The 25,432-nt window shown below is 45.1% G+C and overlaps 1 long non-coding RNA gene across 1 annotated transcript; it reads right to left on the reverse strand.

Moving 5' to 3' along the window:
- Positions 1–23,203, reverse strand: LOC148684358 (uncharacterized). Its single transcript, XR_015946030.1, has 3 exons — positions 23,101–23,203; positions 1,165–1,207; positions 1–320 (listed from the first exon to the last, which is right to left on the reverse strand). It is a non-coding gene; the product is annotated as an uncharacterized LOC148684358 (long non-coding RNA).
- Positions 23,204–25,432: the final 2,229 nt, after the last annotated feature.

Here is a 25,432-nt window from a genome sequence, read left to right on the forward strand (position 1 = left end):
TTGGTTTTTTAAAATTATTATTTACTGTTCTTGTTATGGTTGTGAGTCATCTGGTTGCAGAGTCACTGAAAAGTAACAACACTTGAAAATGCAAAGCAGCCAGTCCTATCTATGTTTGTTGTTGTTTGGCAGCGATGGCTGGGGATTAGAGCATGCATTACCACATAGGTTGCTGCTGGCTAGCTCCTCTTCACAGGTCCCTCCTGGAAAAAATCACTGCGAATGAGTTCTAGATGCACAATATTTTCCAGAGGAATTATTCCCAAAAATACTGCCATGGATGGAAATGTTTCACTGGAAGATCACAGTGTTCCATTGCTCTGCAAAGGAAGAAGGGACACGAAAGAGACAATGAGGAATCTGTGGCTCTCAAGATGTTGTGGGACTCCAGCTCCCATCAGCGTAGTCTCTGCTCATGGATAATGGGAATTGTAGTCCCTGGAGGGGATGTATACCATAGAACAGGCCTATACTGCTTGAGATCTATCCATCTAAGTCAAACATGCCCCACTAGGGGGTGAACAAATCTCCTTTGTTTTCTCCCTGCATCAGTCTGCAAAAACAAAGGTTGTCAAGCACTTGGCAGGCGCCATAGTAAATGGCTGGAGGGGTTCGTTAGGTTTAATGTGTTAACAGCCGTGCAGACCTTTCAAAGGCATAGCTGCCAAGTCTCCCGTATTCTCCGGGAAATCCCCGTTTTTCCAGCTGTTCTTAGCTGAAAAAACGGATTTTTTTGTTTTTCCCCAGTTTATTCTGGTGCAGTGGCCATTTTGGAACTGGGCGGAGCATGCTCAGAAGCGACTTTTGATGCTGCTCTGCCCAGTTCCAAAATGGCTACAGTGCGACTTCCGGTGCGACGGCCATTTTGGAACTGGGCAAAGCAGCATCAAAAGTCACTTCTGAGCATGCTCCGCCCAGTTCCAAAATGGCGGCAGCGCTACTTCCGGTCTGCTACTTCTGCCCTTATTTCTCGGACAGCAACTTGGCAGGTATGTTCAAAGGCCATCTATAGTTTTGGTGTAAATGCAAGCCCCTTATTTGATCCATTTTTTTCTGGCCAATAGGACGCCGCCACCACATTTGATAGGACCCACGTAGTATATCCACTTAGAAAACAAACTTTGGTCAAAAGGGGTAAAGCTATGACAATGTGAGATTACCAACCATGAAGTTGAAATGCCAAGGTCTTCCCCATGCTTCATTCTTCCTGTAATGGAAGAAATTCCAGTATCATTAAATGAAGAATTTGACATTAAAAGGTAAATATGCAGTTATGCTGACCTGATCTGAGGAAAGTAACAAGATTCGGCCTTTACTTAGTTTGGCCTCAGGTATAAAATACCAAGAGGCTTTTGTTTGTAACCTAGGATTTGTTTCTGTTTCCACTGCCTCCTTTCTTTGTCTCCAACATAGGCCTTTAGGTAAGTGGCATGAGAATACAGTAAAAACACCACTTTTGAGATGCAATTGAAAGTAACCTAATAGAAAATTCTAGGCTGTGGGGCTTGTGACAGATTCCCTAAGTCATTCCCTCATTTTAGGCACTGTTCGAGAGCAGCGTCAGGGCATTTACAGTTTGCGCATGCATTCTGATTTGTTTTGAGGGAAAGTAGACATTGGCTATTTAATGAGCATTCATTCTGAGTTGCTGATGGAAAAGTTAATGACATTATGTCAAAGCAAAACTTAGCACTACACTTTCCAATGCATTTCCCCATCACTTTCCTTGTTGCCAAAAGCAGGTTTTGGAAAGCAGGTTTGTTGGGCGAGAGCTCCAAATCGACCTTAATTCTGCAGCCTGAATTTGCTAATATGTGATTGAATCCCACTAGAAAATAGTGACTAGTCTGTAAGTGCCCTGAGTCAAGGCAGGCTAAGTAGGGATAGGGAACTTGTGGCCTCCACAAGCTGTTGGACTCCCACCAGTCCCAGGCAACATGACCGATGTTAAGGAGCTGGTGTACAGCTTCCAGGTCATGTGGCCAGCATGACAAAGCCGCTTATGGTGAACCAGAGCAGCGCATGGAAACGCCGTTTACCTTCCCGCTGTAGCGGTACCTATTTATCTACTTGCACTTTGACGTGCTTTTGAACTGCTAGGTTGGCAGGAGCAGGGACCGAGCAACGGGAGCTCACCCCGTCGCAGGGATTCGAACTGCGACCTTCTGATTGGCAAGCCCTAGGCTCTGTGGTTTAGACTACAGCGCCACCCACTAATATAGCCTCTAGTTTAAAAGGTTTGCTGGGTTTTAGATTGCAAGCTATTTGTCTGCTTAAAATTGACCCTCCAACTGCCTTCCCATTTATAGGGGGAAAGATTGGGGTTGCTTCCAAACAATCTGCTTATTAAGAATTTGAACTGATTTATTTGCACAGAGTTTCTTGGCAGGTTATAAGGTGCCAACTGTTTATTGAGCATTAATTCTGATGTTTTTGTGGGGAGGTTATATGACATTGTGTCAAGCAAGTGTAACTCCACACTTTGCAGGGCATTTTCCTGTCACTTATTGCAAAAGATTCGTGGGTAGTCAGTTTGTTGTTATGTTAGCTTTAATTATGCAACCTGAACTTGCCAGTATGTGATTGAATCTCACTGGAGAATAGCAACAGTCTGAAAGTTTCTTGCTTTAGGATTCAGCTTCAAACATCACTAGCCTTAAGCTTGTACCACCAGGGGGAGCAGACAAGACATAAAATTTACATTTCTGTTACGTTCTTCTGTAAAAATGGAACATGGGAATTGGTTTTGTTTGTTTTATTTAAAATGTAACATTGGGGTTGTTTGTTTTTTCTGAGGGGGGTGTTGTTTTCTGAATTGCATGTATCTAATTACCAAGTGGTTATCTGCAAGGTCTGTGAGGGGAAAGACAAAGGAATCCTTCTGGATTTTGAAGGCAATACCTGAAAATCACTGGTAAAATGTGCATCCTTGAAACTGTAGTCAGAGTGCTGTAGTCGTGTCAGTTATGTCCTTGCATAAGGGTAGATTTGTATTCAAATCCTGATTTGGCGATGAAGCTAACTGAGTGATCTTGGCTGAAGTCAGTATCGCTCTTCCTTCACTCAGAATGAGGAGCTAGGCTCACTTGGAAGCACTGACCTGCTGACCTGGCACTGTGGTGTACATCCATTCAAGACGGCTGCTTTAGCTAGTGCTGAAGCTAGTTCCTTTCCATTCTGTCCTTTGACCCCAGCTAGGTGGTGTTGCGCAGGCTGAGTCCAGGTCTGGTATCCTTTGGTCGTTGGCTCAAAATGGACTTGAAACCCAACAACTTACCTCTCGGGGTTGTGAGGCCTTCAGGCAGGGCCGGCCCTAAGGCAAGGCTGGCTGGTGCAATGCGCCGGGGCGCCAGGGGGCGCCGTGCTGTGCCCACCAGACAGCTGCGCTGGGAAATGAGGGGGGGGGGGGCGCCGGAGAGATCTTCGCGCCACGGCACCACGGCGCCAGATATCCTTAAGACAGCCCTACCTTCAGGCACAAACTGTTTGTGAGCCACCACTCCTTTCTTGTGGCACTTGCCCCCCCCCCCCAATTCCAATTGTGGCTCCTTTCCTCTCCATGCTTTCCCATTGTTGCTGTCATCCTGCGCCCCCCCCCCCGGAAGGTGGGTTTTTTTTTTTGGTTCAGTCTTATCAGCATGATGGTACTAAACAAATCTGGAAAAATGGGTGGGGGGGAGTTGCTCCAAAGTTCCTGTTGCCATTGCAGGAACCTTGGAATGAGTTCTCATTTTCCCAGTGAGAGAAGTGCCTGGAGGCCACAAAGTACAACTCCCTCTGGCTCTTATAGTATGACGAGGTCGCTACTCTTTCCAAGTGGTGTGGGGATGTTTAGGGAGGCAGGAGAGGATATATTATTTTATGATATCCTTCCTAACTTGCGCCAGCAAGTTCTATAACTTAGCAGGGTTGTTAAACAATCCCCCTTTTAAATTACACAGCGGTTAGCTAGTTGCAGGCTCGTCTGAGCCTCACTATTTGGGATGCCTGGAACGATCCCTTTTTATATCCCTCCTAAAAGAATAGACACGACCATCTGATTAAAGTTAACATAAAACTAGTTTACTTACAACCATCCAGTTCACAATAAGATCCCTGAAGGCAGACTTAATTTACAGAACAACATAGAACTAGGAGAAGTGACTGGCACTCAGCAGCCACTTCTCCTAATGCTTAGAAACACAAAACGGAGAACAAGAAGAGCAGAACATGGAGGCCGTGTGCTCCTCTGCCCAAGAACAGGCCACACCCACTTTAAATCACATGCAAATGAAGCCTGTCCCAACTCAGGAGGGACTAGCAAGTTTCCTCCTGAGTGATACAAAGCATTCCCCAGCATGTGCATTGTAGGAATGTTGTACAGTACTTGACTGCAATATGTTTTTACATCCCACAGGTGCTTCTCACTCTAGGAAATCATGAGATGCCCCAAGAGGCCTTCTTGGTGATCTCCCTTTTCAAGATGCCTTCAGACAGTGAAGTGCAACTCTCCTATGCTCCTAAGGAACTACCGTGTTTCCCATATTTTAAGACACCGTCTTATATTCATTTTACTCAAGAATTTTCGGGTGGTGACTTATTTTTTTATTACTGTAAGTACATCCTTACCACAGCCAGCGTTGCTGCTGCTGGGTCCTGCTGGCTCAGGGCTCGGGGCACGCAGCAAGCCTCCTCCTCCTCCTGCCGTGTTGCTGCTGCTGGATCCTGGAGGCTGCCTGCCAGGTCAGTGCCCAGCAGCACCGCACAGAGCACTGGATCAAGGAAGCGGCCTGCAGGGTCAGTGCCCAGCAGCACCGCACAGAGCACTGGATCAAGGAAGCGGCCTGCAGGGTCAACACCCAGCACCACCACACTGGATTTGAGGAGGCAGTGCTCTGTGAGGCACTGCTGGGCGCTGACCCTGCAGGCCGCTTCCTTGATCCAATGCTCCGCGTGGCGCTGATCGGCACTGACCTGGCAGGCCGCCTCCTCGATCCAGCGCAGCGCTGCTGGGCGCCAACCCTGAAGGCCGCCTCCTCCTGCTGCCGCAACCTGCATGCTGGGTCCCGCTGGCTGGCTGGGGCGCTCGGCGGTCTTGCTCTGCGCGATGCGGAGGTATGTCTTATTTTGGGGGTATGACTTATATTTCACAAATCCTTAAAAATCCTGCTACGGCTTATTTTATGACCACGTTTTAAAATAGGGCTGTTTCCTCTAGCATTTATCCCATCAGGAAATCAGAGATCATCCCATACCACAGGTACCTCTGGGATTATCTCCCAATTTCTTTCTTTTCTCTCTCTCCCCCCCCCCATTTCATTATGCTTTATTATACTTACTTACAACTGTACCACATAAACTTGAGTTCATAGTTACCAATAAACTGATACAAAAAATCCCAACGTTTTAACAATAAATTTTCTTCCAAAGCATCAGACTTCCCGTCTTTTCCATATTGTGTTCTATTGAAACCTATCACATAATATTGTCCATTTGTTTAAACAAATGCAAATAAAGTACAAATAATTATATCATTCTCTTTTTTTACGAATTGTTTACAGAGGTTATTTAAAGGCTATTACAGAATTTAAATCACAACAACTGTTCTCAAGATATTTATTGAGAACTTCCCAATTTGAGATGAACTCCTGCTTTGGCTTATCTTTGATCCTTCCTGAAAGGTTATCTAGCTCAGCATATTCTACGAGTTTCAATAGCCACTCTGATTTGGAGGGGGGTATTTTGTTGTTCTTCCACTGTGTAGCAATAAGTATCCTTGCAGCTATTGTAGCATATAGGAAAACTTTTGGATTATCTCCCAATTTCTAATGGAACAACAGGCGACAGAGTAACTCTTTTTAGTTCTGTCTGTCTCACAGATGACCTTCTCTGGATCAGTGTCTCCAGTTGATCGATGAAAGATAAGGCTACCTGTATCTACTAGGCATGACAGTTACGCTCTATGGAGACATACTGCCACTGTGGACCTTTGGCCTGATCCAGGAGAGCTCTATGGACCTCAGCAGGTGCCCAAGCATGCCACCACTTGATGCCAACTTTGCACTGCTGTTAGCTCTGTGGAAGAGATGAAAATGTAATAAATATTGTTGAACCTGACGCTCTGCACAGATGCTTTCAGATGCCCTGGGAAACAACTAATCTATCAATGATGATAATAATAATAATAATAATAATAATAATAATAATAATAATAATTTATTTATTTATACCCCACCCATCTGGCTGGGCTTTCCCAGCCACTCTGGGCAGCTTCCAACAAAATATTAAAATACAGTAATCCATCAAACATTAAAAGCTCCCTAAACAGGGCTGCCTTCAGATGTCTTCTAAAAGTCTGGTAGTTGTTGTTCTCTTTGACATCTGGTGGGAGGGCGTTCCACAGGGCGGGTGCCACCACTGAGAAGGCCCTCTGCCTGGTTCCCTGTAACCTCGCTTCTCGCAGTGAGGGAACCGCTAGAAGGCCCTCGGCGCTGGACCTCAGTGTCCAGGCAGAATGATGGGGGTGGAGACACTCCTTCAGGTATACTGGACCGAGGCCATTTAGGGCTTTAAAAGTCAGCACCAACACTTTGAATTGTGCTCGGAAACGTACTGGGACTGGGAGCCAATGTAGGTCTTTCAAGACCAGTGTTATGTGGTCTCAGCGGCTGCTCCCAGTCACCAGTCTAGCTGCCACATTCAGTGTTCAAATCATAAATTTAGGGAAGGCGGAGAGCTCTTAAAACCGAACATTGCAATATATGTTTAGCTTCAAATTTCCCCAATTTGATATTGTTTCTAAAGTGGTAGCCCAACAGGCAACTGTACATAGCTTGAGACATTTTAACAAGGCAAAGGAAAATCTATATAAAAAAACAACACCTGAATTTGTCCCCAAAGTCTTATTAAGCATAATTGCCACTTAATGGCCAGCTGTATTAGTGAATCCTGTACTTCTATCCCTCCTGCTGGCTCCTTCCCATATAAAATGCTCACTTCAGGGAATTAGGGGAGGCTGTGGCTTGAACATCACTTCTAGTGCACAATTTGAATAGCAGCATCAGAAACTAATGATGTGCTGATTCAGAAAATGCATTGCACATGTGGCTTCTTGTGAGCTAGTGACAGAATTTAAAAAGATTGCTCCGCTACTTGTCCGCCCTGGGCATATCTCATGCCACAGAAAAGCCAGGGAATGTGGTTGTCTTTGGCCTGTGTTAACAAGTCTAAATCCGTTCTCCAATTTCTGTGTCTGTCAGGGATGTGTCAGGCCTGGCTAACGTGAAGGAAAACCCATGATTTCATCCAGTTTGTTTCCAAAACAGGAGGGACAGGAATCATCCTAGGCGAGAACAAGCCTACCAAAAAATCTTTGAAGAGGAGTCAGGAAATACTTTGCGCCAACCCAGTAATTTTGGCTGTAATCCTCTGCACGCTTACTTAGGAGCAAGTCATGCAAGAGACACCTGCTGAAATTCCATATTCTATACAACTGTTAAAGACGCAGAAGCCCCCTTCTTTTTTGTATCTGGCAAGCCTACAAATAGCCATTCTTGTGTTCCAGCAGGGAGCCCCCCCCCCTGTTCCTGAAATATCTCAGGATGACTTTTTACGATCACACAGTGAGAAGTAGACTTACGGTACTTTTAAGGTTGCCAGACTCAATAGAGGGCAGGACTTCTGTGCCTTTAATTGCCCTGCTCTCTTTTGAGTCTGGAAACCTTAAAGAGAAAGCAGCAGACCCTTTGCTTGGAAATTAAACAACCCCCGCACCCCCATCGTTCTGCCCAGACACTGTATACCTGAAGGAGTGTCTCCACCCCCATCGTTCTGCCCGGACACTGGGGTCCAGCGCCGAGGGCTTTCTGGCGGTTCCCTCACTGCGAGAAGCGAGGTTACAGGGAACCAGGCCGAGGGCCTTCTCGGTGGTGGCACCCGCCCTGTGGAACGCCCTCCCATCAGATGTCAAAAAGGAAAACAGCTACCAGATTTTGAGAAGACTTCTGAAGGCAGCCCTGTTTAGGGAGGCTTTTTAATGTTTATTAGATTATTTTATTTCATTTTTCTGTTGGAAGCCGCCCAGAGTGGCTGGGGAAACCCAGCCAGATGGGCGGGGTATAAATAATATATTATTATTATTATTATTATTATTATTATTATTATTATTATTATTATGTCCTGTCCTCTATTGAGTTTGGCAACCCTAGGTACTTTCTAAGGCTGCTCTGATATTCTCAGAACTTGACTACACAGTACATTCACCATGCAATGTCTATTTAGAATTCTGCAGTCTTTGGTCCTATTCAGTCATCACTGCTTCCACATAGGGTGGGCTAAGGAGGTAGCAGACATGTTAGAGTTGACAGGAGTTGTAGTCCAAAATATAAGGAGGGCACCAGGTTGGCAAAGCCTGATGTAGCCAAATTCTGAGGAAATTACACCAGTTCCTGTAGTCCCGCGGCTGGATTGTTTCTGTTTGCAAGCCATATATTGAAACTCTCAGGCAAGTGGGGGCTTTTTCTCTATGCCCCTGGGATAAGCACAAGGTGCCTAGCTTAAGTGAGTGACAGTTGCCGACACGGTGGGTGGGGGGATAGGAAGCTTCCCTTTTCCTTTTTTGCTCTCTCTGGCAGCAGTCGAACATGCACTGACAACACACCTCCCATTACCAATATTTTGAAACCCCAAGGAGAAGAGCACCTCATACTTGCAGCCCTCTAATGTAATGAAGAATTCACGCAGCTGCAGTAACAACCATGTAATTATTTAATTAGTTTTTGACAGCTTCAAATTGCACGTGCAAAGGAATGCCTCAACCACATTTGGAAAGCAGCCCAAAAAAGATTTCTTTCCTTTCCTTTCCTTTCCACACATGACTTTAGCAATAGTCAATGCAAAACTTTGAAATTTTGCTGTATATGGAGACTTTAAAAAAAATATTTCTGCTACATCCTCTGTTTGGTTTAAATTTCATCTGTGCATTCTCTCGTCAAGTCAAAACCTGTGCGATTTTTCTCCTATTTCTTCTGATTGTTGAAAACTCAATATAATTATTTGTAATCATTGTTTATATACTACTTCATATCTTGACATTGTTACAGTTCAACCCATTCATTAGCACTTGTGAAATACCGTAATATATTAGGGCCTCTCCAAATTTCTTTTTATTGTGTGTTCATGACGACTTGTGCTCATGATGCTATTAGGGCAGTTATACGCAATCCTGTTTTCAATACTATTAATGCCTGGGACAGTCATACCGTTTGATTTCCTGTCAGTGCATATTGTGTAACTTCCTGCTGAAATCCCATTACTTTTCATACCACAAGTTTTCTGCGGTGTTTTCCCCCTCCCACTTTTATTGCTCTATAACCCACCCGAGACTATATAATAAAGCAGTACCCCACCTCACCTCACAAACAACAAATCAGGTCTACAAAGATCATAGCTGCCAAGTTCTCCCTTTTCTCGCGAGGAAGCCTATTCAGCATAAGGGAAAATCCCTGTAAAAAAGGGATAACTTGGCAGCTATGACAAAGATAGTAGCAAGGAGCAGAATTGTGTGACTGTCAATTTTGGTTTCTCTCCATTTCTTACTTTTCTACTTTTAGGTTTTCTCCACATTTCCACATCTGTTTACTATATTTTAAATATATAAAAAGTCCCCTTGAGAATTTATCAGCATTTTAATGTAAATTTATCCTAATATACACATTTTTTGTCTGCAATTTTGGCTACCATGAACATTTATGCAAAGCAATTTTCCATAGCATGCATTTTGCATGATGTTTTCACTGATATACAGTGTGCATTAAATATGCACACTTTACACTAGTACAGTGGTACCTCGATTTACGAACGACTTGACCACCGATTTTTTCAACTTACGAATGGGGCAAATGGTGTACGCATACAAATTTCTCGACATCCGAACGGAAACCGCGGCGGTTTTAGATAGGGTTTTTTCGACTTACGAATTTTTCTGTTTCCAGTGCATTCCTATGGGAAATCACGTTTCCAATGGCGCTTTTCGACTCACAAATTTTTCGACCTACGAAGGTGCCTTCAGAACAGATGAATTTTGAAGGATGGCTGTGTTTCAGTTTGCATATTGTTTTGGAACATATAAATTAGGTAAGCACATCTATAAAGATGAATGGAATCAAATCCCCACCCTCCCCTCCAAAAAACCCAATGCATGGTTTCACTGAACTAAAATGGGACATTCTACTCAACTCATGTCCTAAGAACTGCAGCTTTAAATAGCATTCACTTAATATGCCAGTAATCAGTTCTGCCCCAATATTGCCTTTATTCTGTATAAGGAATGATGCCTCAGTTGCATTTCCACTCCTTACACATAATAAATGGTTATTATTCTCAGTGCTGTATAGCTAGGAAATGTTCCCAGCAAAAGGCCAAACCATGTGGAACACGAATGTCTTTATATTTTGTAAGAAATGCAAAACTCAGAACAGGTTTGTTGAAAGGTTAAATAGAGTTTGAAAAATGTTTTGAGTTATATTAGGACTAATTTCAAGCAAACCAGGACTGGTTCATGGCTTCAAATAGAAGCCACATACAATTTGTGGTTTGGCAGCGCCTGAGATGAAGTCTAGTGGTTCCCTGCGAGCTTCATATTTGGGGTTTATCACAAAGAACCGTCTTGTTAACCTGTCCCTAAATCCATATATTTTAACCCTGCGTAATAATTGTGGTAAGGGGGAAAAAAGTTTGGCAAGGCATTCCCAAGTGGAAAACCCCAGTTTTGATTCTATTACTATTTTTGACATCACCAAAACTGAAGTGATATCCTCTCACTGGGGTGTTTTCTCAAGGTTTGTACTGTCAATTGCTGTAAGTAACTCACAAACTCCACACCTAATGTCATGCCCTGTCCTGTGTAGCATTCCAGTTCTACATTTCTTAGTGCTGCCATTAGTGAGTCATAATAATAGCTACTAATCTTACTGTGACTTTCCTTATAGCTAGAAGCGGCTGGCAAACTGACCAGCCACCATCCATCAGCCATTGAGAGATAGTGTATTATAGTTGCCAGACTCTTTGATTTGGACCCAGGACAATGTGGGTTCAAATCCTTGCTCTGTAGTCAGTGGCGTAGTAATGGGGGTGGGGGGACGCGCTGCCCCAGGCTGGGTGGGGGGCAGCAGGCTGGACCACCTCCAACAGCCGCCGCCATCGAGGAGAAGCCCCAATGCAAGCGAGACTGCCTCACTCCATGGCTTGCTCGTGGGGTTTGCCGTGTTGTCGCGTCGCATGCCTCCTGTGTGCGCATGTGTTGTGCGCCGCATCACGCGTGACGGATGCGCACGACAGACACCTCGTCCTTCTTCGGGGTTTGCCGCCCCAGGCAGCCAGGCGTCTAGCTACGCCGCTGTCTGTGGCTAGCCTTGGGTAAATAACCACTCTCTGCCTAACTTGCCTCATAGTGCTAAAGAAATGTTTACTGGGGGGGGGGGAACACACCACATTTGGCCATCTTGCAATAAAGCTAAGCCCCTAACCCTGTACTCACTACTGAAATGCTTAAAAAAATCTAAAGTGCCCTGAGAACAATGCAGAAAAACGGAATTGCCTTTCACAGAAGAAGAAAAGGTTGAAAGAATTGGAGGACAGATTTTGGCACAACACTACCGTAGCACTATGCACCTTGACTTATGCGGGGCACTATTTGCTCCTCCATATCAAACACCAAAACATTTGGCCCTAAAGCAAGGATGGGAACCTGTGGCCTTCAGATGTTGCAAAGACTGAAACTATTGTCATCCCTGACCATTGGCCATGTTGGCAGAGGCTGATGGGAGCTGGAGTCCAACATCATCTGGAGGGCGATAGGTTGCCTATAGTGAAACTAAGTCTTCTTCTTCTTCTTCTTCTTCTTCTTCTTCTTCTTCTTCTTCTTCTTCTTCTTCTTCTATCACTCAAAGCCGAGTAAGATTGTTTTCCATAGACACAGTTTTAACAATGAGTCCGTAAGTGACTGTGGAGGCCAATTCTGGATCCACACGTCCTTCCACAGTGGGGACATTGGTTTCCATGTGGGAGTTGATCACGGTGTGGATTTGCCAAGCGTGCCTTCCTCTTAGCACCTTTCTCCCTTGCGTGTTGAGTTTGAGTGTCTTCCAAGCCCATGACACCTTTGGTAAAGGCTGTTCTCCAACTGGAGCGCTCGCAGGCCAGTGTTTCCCAGTTGTCAGTGTTTATACTACATTTTTTTTTAAAGATTTGCCTTGAGACACTCTTTAAACCTCTTTTGTTGACCACCAGCATTACGCTTTCCATTTTTAAGTTCAGAATAGAGTAGTTGCTTTGGAAGACAATCATCAGGCATCCACACAACATGACCAGTTCAATGAAGTTGATGTTGAAGAATCATTGCTTCAACACTGGTGATCTTTGCTTCTTCCAGTACACTGATATTAGTTCACCTGTCTTCCCAAGTGATGTGCAAAAATTTTCGGAGACACCGTTGATGGAATCTTTCGAGGAGTTGGAGATGGAATTTATAAGTGGTCCATGTTTCATAAGCATATAGTAAGGTTGGTAGTACAATAGCTTTGTAAACAAGCATTTTGGTTTCCCTGCGAATGTCCCGGTCCTCAAACACTCTGCACTTCAATCGGGAGAAAGCCGCGATTGGGGACCGCACCGAACCTGGAAGTATTGGAACGGGATACTTCCAGGTTTCGGCACTTGTGCATGCGTAGAAGCACAAAATGACGTCATGTGCATGCGCAGAAGTGCTGGATCACGTCACACACATGCGCAGATGCAGCGCTTCGCGTTGCAAACACTGTGGGTTGTGAACACGCCTCCCGCACGGATCACATTCACAACCCGAGGTATGACTGTATAGTAGAATTGTGCAAGTCACCCTGCCCCACAAAAATATCTATTGAACTCAATTGAGAACAAGCATTTTCCCCACTCTAAGCTGTTAGATTTCTGAGCAAAAGTGGGAGTCATAGTAAAGGGGGGGGGGCTTCAAAAGATGTGCATAGAGGAATTGCTGCCAATGATTTATTTGGGGATTGAGTCTCCATGGTTATATTTTCCAGGAATTAGTCAAGATTAAAAACTAAGGGAAGGTATTGCATAGAAGTGATTCAAACCAGAACATTTTCTACTAGGTTTGCCAAAATTTCTCTCTGAAGCATTGGGCCATCTGATTTTCATGATTACCCAAATGGGAGAAGGGGAGAACTAGTCAAGTAAATTGCTTGGCTCCTTCATGGCAATTCAACTAGGCCAAAGTAATATGCCCGTAAAAGAGACAAGGTGTTTATACATGAATGCCAGAAGCCTCTGAGCCAAGATGGGCAAATGGGAGTGCTTTGTGAGTACAGTCATACGTTGGATCCTGAACGCCTTGGTACTCTGAAGTTTTAGCTCCCAGACGCCGCAAACCTGGAAGTGAGTGTACCAGTTTGCAAACGTTCTTTGGGACCCATGGCTTCCGATTGGCTCCTGCATCCAATCAGAAGCCGTGCTTTGGTTTCCGAACATTTTGGAAGTTGAACGGACTTCCGGAATGGATTCGGTTCAGCTTCCGAGGTACCACTGTATAACAGAAACATGGTGGAATGGAGAGAACCAGTAGGACATTGTTATCTCTGGATACTAACTGTATAGGAATGCAGGAAATGCAGGTGATGTTGCTGTGTACAGCAAAGACACAGTACAGCAAGCTAAAAGGAGCAGATTCCTGCACAGAATTGCTGCGGGGGGCAATACCAATCGCCAAGAGTAATTTAGTACAGTATTGAGAGTATACTGTTGCTCCCCTGACTAAAATGCCTATGGTGATCTTGAGATGGGGAATTAAATCAATGTGGCATCCAAAGGTGGAAATATCATACCAGTGGGTGGCATACGCTACCAACATAGACTGGGTAAATGTGTCTTCTGACAATGACAAGCAGGTAAAATCTTTAGCTATCCTAAATGTCTGTGCCCCAGAGCAGCTGGTCACTGAACCTAGCAGAAAGGAAGCGACCTCAGACATAATCTTAAGTGACCTGGTGTGAGATATGAATGTTGTTGAACCTAATGGGAACAGTGACCACACTAAAATAAAAAAAATTCCTTCAGTAGCACCTTAAAGACCAACTAAGTTTTTATTTTGGTATGAGCTTTTGTGTGCATGCACACTTCATCAGATACCACACACACTGTTATCTAATTCAGCATATAATTAAGTGGACGATTGCCAAGAAAAATCCAGAACACTCACATTTGATTTCTAAAAGATCAAAAACTTCTAAAGGAAAAAGAGAAAAAGAGGGGATTGCTAAAAAGGAAGATGAAAGAGAAAGGAAAGTGGGTGAAAGCAGAGTGAAAGAGCAGAATCAAGAAGGTATTCCTAAGCTTCAAATGTTCCCAACAACACTACTGTTCCCATTAGTAACAATAAGAAGGCATGTATCTTTTAGAATTACAGACAAGACCTGGACTTGATCTCAATCAAACTATTATGGTCTTATTTCTAATTGGGTCACAAATAAGAGCATATATATGGCTAGATGATCTCACCTCTTGCCTTATTAGGCCCCTTCATTTAGATGTTATATTATTATTTTTAATGGGGGGAAATAAGTGGGGAAATCTAGTAAAAGTGCTTAATCTAAGGATAATATAAACCTGGTATCCTATATAATAATGTGCAAGTGTCTCTGCATCCAGATTCCCTGTGTCCCTGTGTCCGCGCTACTGAGCATGTGCCCCACGGACACAGGGATTGGACGCAGAGATTGGACGCACACAGAGCCGGGGGGGGCGGAATGTGGTTCTCTCTCCCTCAACGGCTTCCCCTCCAAACTGCCATTCCGTGCCTCGCCTCCCGACTAATGGTGTGAAGGGAAGAGGGGAAGGGACCGTGAGGGATTGAGACGCGAGCGAGCGTTCCCCGCCGTCGCCGTTCCCCACCCCCCACCCCATCGCCGCATCCCAACCCCTCCCCCCACCCGGCGTGAGGCGGGCTCAGCTCTGGGTGGGTTGGGAAAGGCGAGTAGAAGGAGGCTGCTTTCCCCCCTTTTTTTCTCTCCTACGCTCCCCCCTGACGACCAGCAGCAAGCGGGTGTCACGCACACACACGCTCTCTCTCCCCCCCACCCCTCTGCCTACCGTTTCCCTCGCGGTGCAGGGTCAGAGGCAGACAGAAGCGGGGACAGCGCATGGGGGGGAGGAAGAGCATCCCGGGGGGGAGGAGGTGTTTGACAGGGAGCAGGGAAGGAGGGGCGGGTGGCAGCCGCCCGCCGCCCGCCCCTCTTTCCCTGCTCCGTGAAGCATCTCCTCAGCTACTCCGTGCCTCTGCTGCATTCAGCAAGAAGCCGATGGCAGCGGAGGGGTGCTGCTCATTCTTCCCCGCTAACCCTTCGCAAAAGCAGGCTCGAGCCCAGGGGGAGCGCAGGAAGGAAAGAGGGCCCTGGCTGCCCCTACCTTCCCCCCTCCCCTGCCTAGGCATAGACCGCAGCAGTGGAGGAGGAGGAGGCTGAGCAGCGACAGAGGAGCAGCGCCGGTAGCAGCCCAGGAGAGTCCCGGCGCGTGTGGGTGGAGAAAAGAAGGGAGGGGGAGAGAGGGGGGAATGGGCGGGGGGAATTGCATGTTCTAGCACCCGTTAAATTAACGGGCTTCAAGATACTAGTATCTATATATTGGCATACTTGCCTTACAAATTTCCAACTAAAAGTTGGAAGCTTCAATGCTTATACCCTTACTGGTAGTCTAAGCCACAATTCACTTGCGACTTCCTTTGTGAGTAAACATTTATAAGGATAGCGCTGTGATTTAGCAACCTTATTAATCAGTAAATGGGGAAGCATATTTATCTGGAGCACCATAATTGTTACACATGACCACTTTTGCCTCACCATCTGTGGCTGACATTTATTTTGGATTGCTAGCTGGAAGATTAGTTGTCCCTGGTGCACAAGCTGGATCCAACATTTGGCCAAACCATTGTTTCTCAGCTTTGTCAAGATGGGTATGTTTTGCAACGGACACAAAATCCTTCACATGTCTTTAAGAAAGATTCGGCATCATGCTTATTCCTCCCCCCTCCCCCGACCCACTTTAAAGGGCAACTTAGGCATTCAAATTCCAGTCTTCAGTATCGAGCGCCAGATATCTAGAGCTGGTCCTAGGGTGAGAATTGGGGTTAGGGAGGCCTAAGACTTGAGAGCAGTCTATTAATTTAGATTTAAGTGAACACACATACCACATACTGGGTGGGTGTGCAGCCTATTGATAAAATGCAATACCTGTAGACAACAACAGTTGCGTACATTATCATAACATAGTGGCAAGGTGTACATGCTAAGGCCAACCCTAGGCTTCGGGCCTTTGGTTTTGAAGCACTAATTCAGGCATAGGCAAACTCGGCCCTCCAGATGTTTTGGGACTACATCTCCCATCATCCCTAGCTAACAGGACCAGTGGTCAGGGATGATGGGAATTGTAGTCTCAAAACATCTGGAGGGCCGAGTTTGCCTAGGTCTGCACTAATTCCATAGCAGGGGTAACCAGCATGGTTCCCTCCATCTGGAAGGCACTACATTTGCTATCTCTGCTGAAATGGCTAAGGACATTGAAAGCTAAATGGAGCTTCCGTGTTCAGAAAGAGCATATCTGCTGAGATATCCAACGTTGGGAACAAACAATGGGGGGGGACTCTTGTTTTCAACTTCTGCTTATACACACCTGGCTAACCACTGTTGGAAAGAGGATGCTGAACTAGAAAGCCTTACCTAGCAGGGCAGCTTTTACATGCTACTGTCATAATCACATCTGGAAAGTCATGTAATATGTCTATCCTAGGTTACTATTATATATGACAAGTATTGACTTAAATATTGACTCTGGCCCAATCAGCAAACAGTGATGATGGAAACAGCTGGAAGTTGACAATTTTATTTAATGTCAGCCAGTTTTCTGCAGCTCCAAAGTTAGCTTGTCTTGCAGTGGCTGGAAAAGTGCATGTACCCGAGGGAATACCTTTCAAGCTCTCCGTTATTAAAGAACAGCAGCAACAACAAAAGTCACTTTGCATAATCCACCCCTGGATGGAATTCAGATGTTCTTAATGAGCTACAAGTACATTTTGCCTCTGTAGAGTTTTTCACTGAAAATGCCAGTTTAATCCTACTCCTGTTAAAGCTGTCAAAAGTAGAGCATTGCTTAGCATACTGCTGGGTAGATTAGACAGGAGCAATCCCCACGTAAAATGACAATGGCCACGCAAGCCAGTCATTTTTAATCTTTGTGCCATTTATGCTAAGATGGCTCGGTTGTTACAGACAAATATTTAACGGTTCATCACTGAAGGAGAGGAAAATCTTGCCTGTATGGAGGCCTTGAACTATATCTGAAGAAGTGTGCATGCACACCAAACCTCATACCAATGACAAACTTAGTTGGTCTCTAAGGTGCTACTGGAAGGATTTTTTTTTTCCGACTACGGCAGACCAACATGGCTACCTATTTCTTCCAGCAAGTTTCACCATTTCGCACTAAACACTTGGTTCCTGGTAAAGGTTGCTGAACCTCAGGGACAGGGGGGAACACGAAAAGTGTCCCACCAGAAGTTCTCAGGCTTCATGCAGTATACCTTTAGAGCACACTGGAAGCACATTATTTCTCTCAAAGAATTCTGGGTATTGTAGTTTGTTAAGGGTTTCTGGAAATTGTAACTCTTTCAATGGTAGCGATAGAACATAGGGATTGACTCCCTCAGTGTCTCTGAGGTATGTGGTCATCGTGACTAGCTCAGCTCCTGACTGAAAATGGTGGAATCTGGCGTTTCCAAGGATGCTTGGAGCATATTTGTGATTCATACTCCATTTTTAAAAGATTTTTCAGGGTTGTGTGCTTCTCTCCTCCTAGACTGAGAACATATAGGATATGATGGCTAATCTGTCAGCTTAGTTATGGCCGCTCTCTCCTCCCACCCCTCCGATATAACTAGTGCAGAGCCTTGCTCTGCCCTGGTTTTTGAGAGTGATAAAAATAGACAAACATCTGTTTATCTGAGTGTGTGAATTCCTGCATTTTATAGAGATCATTTGCAGGAGAAAAATAAAGATCCCAAGTTGGGCTGAATGGATCCAATCAAACGTCAGATTCATATGGAGGCATTGTAGTCTCTTGAAGAAATAAGGGTAATAAAACAGAACTAGTTAGGCCTAGCTCTCCAAACTCAGACCTTTCAAAGATACTTTTTACCTTTTGAAGACAAAAATTGGAACCTTATGGCCTATTAAAGCGATGTGCGAGAACCAAATGTCAGCATGAATGATCAGTCAAAGCTCTCCCTTTAAAGCCCTTAAGAAAGTTGCATTCCAGTCTCTGAGCTCTTGGGAGAAAAGTTGGCTAAATTGCTTCCCGTTGTTCAGATTTTTAAAAATACCACGACAAGAGGCAAAGTTATTAGACTCGTGGAACTGGGCAAATAAAACATTTTTTTAAGAAGTCATATAACAAAAATACTTTTGCTTCAAACCCTTTATCAGGGGGGGAATGTGGGGGAAAGAGAAAAAAGGCCTTCAAAGTTTTTTGGGTTGGTTTTTTTTTTGAGGGGGGGGGTGTATAGGCATAAATAATGTTTTACAGCATAGTCCTTGTGATAGCATGAACAGCACTGTTGCCTTGACAAGCTGGTGTCCTAATTCAATAAAGGAATTAATCACGTGTATAAATCCAACAGTGATAATAAATCACCCTAGCATTTGCTTAAACATAAACATATGCTTACATTCTAAGGGGTCCAAAGGGATCAAGATAAATTTAAACACGGTTCAGGTTTGCCATGGAGGAAACTGCTTCACGTTTGGTGCCCACTATATCATTCCTCTTCCCACAATGTGGCAAAATAGGGCAGCTTTTAATCAGCTCCATACTGAAGTCTTTCTGGCCTTCTCGCATAGCTGCCAAGTCTCCCATATTCCCCGGGGAAACCCCCGTTTTTCCAGCTGTCCCCAGCCGAAAAAACGGATTTTTTTGTCTTTTCCCGGTTTATTCTGGTGCGGCGGCCATTTTGGAACTGGGCGGAGCATGCTCAGAAGCGACTTTTGATGCTGCTTTGCCCAGTTCCAAAATGGCTGCTGCGCGACTTCTGGTGCGGCGGCCATTTTGGAACAGGGCAGAGCAGCATCAAAAGTCGCTTCTGAGCATGCTCCGCCCAGTTCCAAAATGGTGGCAGCGCTACTTCCAGTCTGCTACTTCCGGTCCAGTCCCTTATTTCTCAGGCCGGAACTTGGCAGGTATGCTTCTGGAGTCCAAAAAACCCCTTGACTATAGCACTGCCTAGGGCCCCGTTGCCATGTCATGTGAAGCCACAGTTTGTTCAATGGGAATGAGCAGCTTGCGTTTCATGGAGTTCCTCCCTGCTTCCTGTTAGTGCTGAACCATAGATAAAAGTAGAGCCTGGCTTGCCATGTTGTCTGAATATGGACTAAAAGCAGTAGCCAAGATACTATTTTATTTTATTTATTGAGTTTATATACCGCCCTGTACCCGCAAATCACAGGGTACTATTCTGATGGGCTTTTACTAGTGATGGGTACAGCAATCCCAATTGTTTGTTTACTTGTAATGTAACCTTTTCCCTAAAAGGGGGGGGGCAGCTTCCAGCAGTTAAAACTAAATACACAAGAAACATAAAACCAGTACTTTTTTTCCTAAAAAAATGTTTAGGGATACTCTCATTTTCCTACTCATATTGAAATACTGCCCCTCAATGAGGCCAAACTTAGATTCACAAAATGTTTAGGGGTATCTGTACCCCTGCCCCCCCAAAAAACACCACTGAATAAAACAATGCATGATAGTCACAATAAAACATCACAGTTGACAGGAGATGAAAAACATGCCTAACCAAAACTGGCTTGCAAGGACGAACAACGGCAGGCTTCTCTGTTAAGGGGGTTATTATTTTAAATTCACTCATCCCATTTTTCATGCAATGAGCCCTTTTTACCTGAGACATGTTGAGTAACTACCACATGGAATAATTTTCTTTGTATCTTTTGCTTGTTCTCGCTTGTTGTTTTACCAGTGAACTGGTGAGAAACCATCTTCTTGGCCTGATTTGGGCAATAAGCTTTTGTTGGTTTCAGTTACTGAATAATAATAATAATAATAATAATAATAATAATAATAATAATAATTTATACCCTGCCCATCTGGCTGGGTTTCCCCAAACACTCTGGGCGGCTTCCAACAGAAATATTGAAATACACTATTGTTCCCTGTAACTTGACTTCTCGCAGCGAGGGAACCGCCAGAAGGCCCTCGGTACTGGACCTCAGTGTCCGGGCAGAACGATGGGGGTGGAGACGCTCCTTCAGGTATACTGGACCGAGGCCGTTTAGGGCTTTAAAGGTCAGCACCAACACTTTGAATTGTGCTCGGAAACGTACTGGGAGCCAGTGTAGATCTCTCAGGACCGGGGTTATGTGGTCCCGGCAGCCACTCCCAGTCACCAGTCTAGCTGCTGCATTCTGGATTAATTGCAGTTTCCGGGTCACCTTCAAAGGTAGCCCCACGTAGAGCGAATTGCAGTAGTCCAAGCGGGAGATAACTAGAGCATGCACCACTCTGGCGAGACAGTCCGCGGGCAGGTAGGGTCTCAGCCTGCGTACCAGATGGAGCTGGTAGACAGCCGCCCTGGACACAGAATTAACCTGTGCCTCTATGGACAGCTGTGAGTCCAAAATGACTTCCAGGCTGCGTACCTGGTCCTTAAGATAAGATAAGATAATATATCTTTATTGTCATTGTCCCCTTGCGGGAACAACGAAATTACTCGGTTGCTACATCCACTCCGATAAAGCAGTGGATGTAGGGGCACAGTTACCCCATTCAGGACCAGGGAGTCCCCCACACCAGCCTGCCCCCTGTTCCCCAAAACAGTACTTCTGTCTTGTCAGGATTCAACCTCAATCTGTTAGCCGCCATCCATCCTCCAACCACCTCCCGGCACTCACACAGGACCTTCACCGCCTTCACTGGTTCTGATTTAAAAGAGAGGTAGAGCTGGGTGTCATCTGCATACTGATAAACACCCAGCCCAAACCCCCTGATGATCTTTCCCAGCGGCTGCATGTTAAAAAGCATGGGGGAGAGGACAGAACCCCGAGGCACCCCACAAGTGAGAGCCCAGGGGTCTGAGCACTCATCCCCAAACACCACTTTCTGGACACAGCCCTGGAGAAAGGAGCGGAACCACTGTATAACAGTGCCCCCAGCTCCCAGCCCCTCTAGACGGTCCAAAAGGATGCTATGGTTGATGGTGTCAAAAGCCACTGAGAGATACAGCAGAACTAGGAAACAGCTCTCACCTTTGTCCCTAGCCCGCCGGAGATCATCGACCAGCACGACCAAGGCAGTTTCAGTCCCGTGGTGAGGCCTGAATCCCAATTGGAAGAGATCCAAATGGTCCGCTTCTTCCAGGCGTGCTTGGAGTTGTTCAGCAACCACCCGCTCAATCACCTTGCCCAAGAATAGTAAATTTGAGACTGGGCGATAGTTGGCCATATTGGCCGGGTCTAAAGATTATTATTTTTTAAGAAGCGGTTTAAGGACCGCCTCTTTCAACGGGTCTGGGAAGGCTCCCTCGTAGAGGGAAGCATTCACCACCCTGCGGAGCCCATCGCCCAGCCCTTCCCAGCTCACTTTTATTAGCCAGGATGGGCAAGAATCACTGGCGCAGCAAGGGGGGGCGATGGGGGCAGGTCGCCCCGGGTGCCATCCTGGAGGGGGGGTGACACTCGCTGTGCCCCACTGGGGAACATTCCCCCCCCCCCGTTGCATGAGATTTTTCAACTGTTCTTATATGTTCTTTCAATGCTGATTTCATATCTGAAGTCAGTTTTGTTCTGTAAGCTCTAGGTTTTTTGCAATTCATGTTTTTCACTTTTCACCAGAGCCAGAGCCGCACCGGGTACCACCTGGGCTTGCTACGCCTCTGGCAAGGATCAAGGAGACAGGTGGGGGTTTCACTCGTCCAAGCAGCCTGTCCACATCTTCGGAGGTAACAGATTGGAATGGATCCCATATAACATGACTAGACAGGGCTCTAGCACTCTCCTGCCCTGGCCCTGCTCCCACGAAGGAGTCTACCTCATTCCGAATCTGAGCAACTTTATCTGCAAAAAAACCTATACATACATACATTTGTATGATTCCTTTTCACAGTTTAAACCATGATCCAGGCAGCTTACAAGAAGAAGAAATACATAACTATAACGTAACAAAAGTAATAATAAACAATAACCCAAAATTTAAAAATACACAATAAAACTGAACAATTTCCACATAAATCACGTCTAAAATAAAAATAACCAACAGCAAAAACTGCCCTCTGCCAACAACACCCCCAAGAGTCTATTCAGCAGCCTCAACATTTGTAGCTGGAGTCAATCCAGGCCCACCTCCTCAGGGCAGGTGGGAAAAGGCCTGCAAGGTCTTCCCAGACTCACAGCCAAGAAGCACGCTTCCTGGAAAGATGTATATTTGAATTAAATGGATCCACTTCTGAGTAGACCAGGTGAGGGGAAACTTTGGCTCTCTTGATGTTGTTGAACTACAGTTCTCTTGGGCCCCAGCAAGCATGGCCAATGGCCAGGGATGATGGGAGTTGTAGTTCAGCAATACCTGGAGGGCAAAAGGTTCGCCACACCCGGATTACACATCCAGTCCGTAATCTTACACACATTTACCTGAGAGTAGAACCCACTGACCACAACAGGCCTTACGTTTGAGTAGACATGCACTGGCTTGTGGTTTAAAAGTGATATTTGTAGTGCAACATCATAGAAGAGTTGCTTTTTTTGTAAAACTAATGAAATCAAATGTTTTCACTAATCTCTACTACAAATGCTCCCCAACAACTGTACAGCAGATTATAAGAGCTGAAATAATTTGACTGAAATGTTTTTTTAAAAACTTGGCATCGTTCCTCACCTTGCTTCCTTGCGTAAAATGTTCTGTACTTGTGCCAGTCAGGAGTGCAAATAAACCGAATGCCGCAAGGGAGTTTGCAAAAGGTTGTCAAAATTGTTCGGTTCAATTTGTTCTCAAGCTACAGGGATGAGTTATGCTTACCTGTTGCTACCTGTGAATGCTTCATACCTGATGGCAATTCACATTGGCTTTGGTGCCAGGTAGGCGGCTGAACGGCAGTGTCAGGTTAGCCGCTTCATTTGCCGATTCCCCCCCCCCCCAAAGAATAACACGGTGAGGAAAAGCCAGTGATGCAACTGGGCCACAATTATTCCAAAGTACCAACCAAACTGGTTCCTCCGCCTGCCCCCAATGAACATAGCTGCCAAGTTCTCCCTTTTTTTAAGGGAAATTCCCTTATGCTGAATAGGCTTCCTCGCGAGAAAAGGGAAAACTTGGCAGCTATGCCAATGAAGAGCATGCGGAATAGTTCACTCACACTGCTGCTGCACATCAGATTAAGCAAAACACCCTTGCACTCAGCATTAGGGATATGCTGCTGTATTATCCAAATTTTGTTACAGCAGAGCTTCCTAAATTGGGGGTGGGGGGAGAGAGAGAGTTTTAGCTCATTGGTAGTGTGGGAAATGGGCTGAGGATTAAATTTGTCGCTTTAGATCTAAACAGTAGGTAGGCAAACTAAGGCCCAGGGGCCGGATCTGGTCCAATCGCCTTCTAAATCCAGACCACGGACGGTCTGGTGATCAGCGTGTTTTTACATGAGTAGAATATGTCCTTTTATTTAAAATGCATCATTGGGTTATTTGTGGGGCATAGGAATTCGTTCACACACACACACCCCAAATATAGTTCAGCCCTCCACAAGGTCTTAGGGACAGTGGACCAGCCCTCTGCTGGAAAAGTTTGCTGACCCCTGATCTAAACCTTCTATCCCAAGTGTGCGGGAGAAACACAGAAGGAAAAAGTGGCTGTGAAGCCTTTTTAGCAGAGTGAAGCACTTATAAATGTTGCAGTTTATGAAAGCTTAGGAATTAAACTGCTTTTATCCCTTTCATTTGTGGTCTGTTGACCTCCCCCTCTTCACCCCTGTTGCAGAGAATGAACCACACCCCTTTTTTATAAGATGAAATTTACATTGCAACGCAGCCAGCAAATACAGTAAAGTAGCGTGCAGGGGAAAGTATTTCTAGGTTGGGATGCTCTATCAGAAAAAAGGGGAAGGGCTGTAGCTCTGTGGGGAAGCATTTGCTCTGCATGCAGAGGGTCCCAGGCCCAATACTCAGCATTTCCAGATATGACTAGGAGAGCTGCTGCCAGTCAGTGTTGACACCACTGAGCTAGATGGCGCAATGGTGTGACTTGATATACGGTATAGGACAGCTTCCTGTGTTCCTAAAATATGTGATGTTTGCTTCCACTAGGTGGCAGAAAACCCATTCCTTACTGATTAAGCCTTAGCGTGCATCACCAATATAATGCTAAACTGATTATGAATACATTCAGTTCATCAAAGTTTTCTCATTATAAACAGGTTTTCTTGTTTTACGGCTGCAACTTTTATTTATTTTAAAATTGTATATTTTATTGTTGTGGCTTGCCCTGCAACCTTATCTTGTGGGTAAAAAAAATCTAATAAAATAAATAAATAAGGAAATGAAATGCGTTCAGTGCCTTGATAGGCATGAAAGCGTTTTCAATTCAATGTTGCATCAGCATACCAAATAGTATGAGAAACAGCCTTACTAGAAAAATTAACCAATAAACTGAACCTGACATGGGGACAAATAGAAGAAGATGGCTTCACCCCGGTATGGCTCCCCTTTATCACACACACACACAGCCCAACAAGACAATGACAAGAATCCACCAACAGCATGCAAATCAATATGGCTAACCTGATCCAAAACACCCACCCACCCCACTCACACACGAAACAAAGACCATCACAGCCAACCACAAATGAACAACCACACCAACCACACCAACAGGCCAAACTGTGGCCCTCCAGATGTTTTGGCCTACAACTCCCATGATCCCTAGCTAACAGGACCAGTGGTCGGGGAAGATGGGAATTGTAGTCCAAAACATCTGGAGGGCCGAAGTTTGGGGATGCCTGTCCTAGGCCAACCCCAACCTCTCTCACCACCAAAGGAACACAAGTGAATAGCAGAGAACCTGCACAAGTGACGCTGACACAAAACCCCACATACAGTGGTACCTCTACTTACGAATAACTCTACTTACGAATGTTTCTACTTATGTACGGAGCTCCGTCCGCCATCTTGGATGTGGTTTAGATAGGATTTTTTCTACTTACGAATTTTTAGATAGGGTTGCTTCGGCTTACGAATTTTTCCTCCTAATGCATTCCTATGGGATTCGACTTACAATTTTTTCCGACTTATGAATGTGCTTTCGGAACGCATTAAATTTGTAAGTAGAGGTACCATTGTATGTTAAGTAAAATAGAAAC

Source organism: Zootoca vivipara, chromosome 10 (assembly GCF_965207765.1).
Source record: "Zootoca vivipara chromosome 10, rZooViv2.hap1.1, whole genome shotgun sequence".
Lineage (NCBI taxonomy): Eukaryota > Metazoa > Chordata > Lepidosauria > Squamata > Lacertidae > Zootoca > Zootoca vivipara.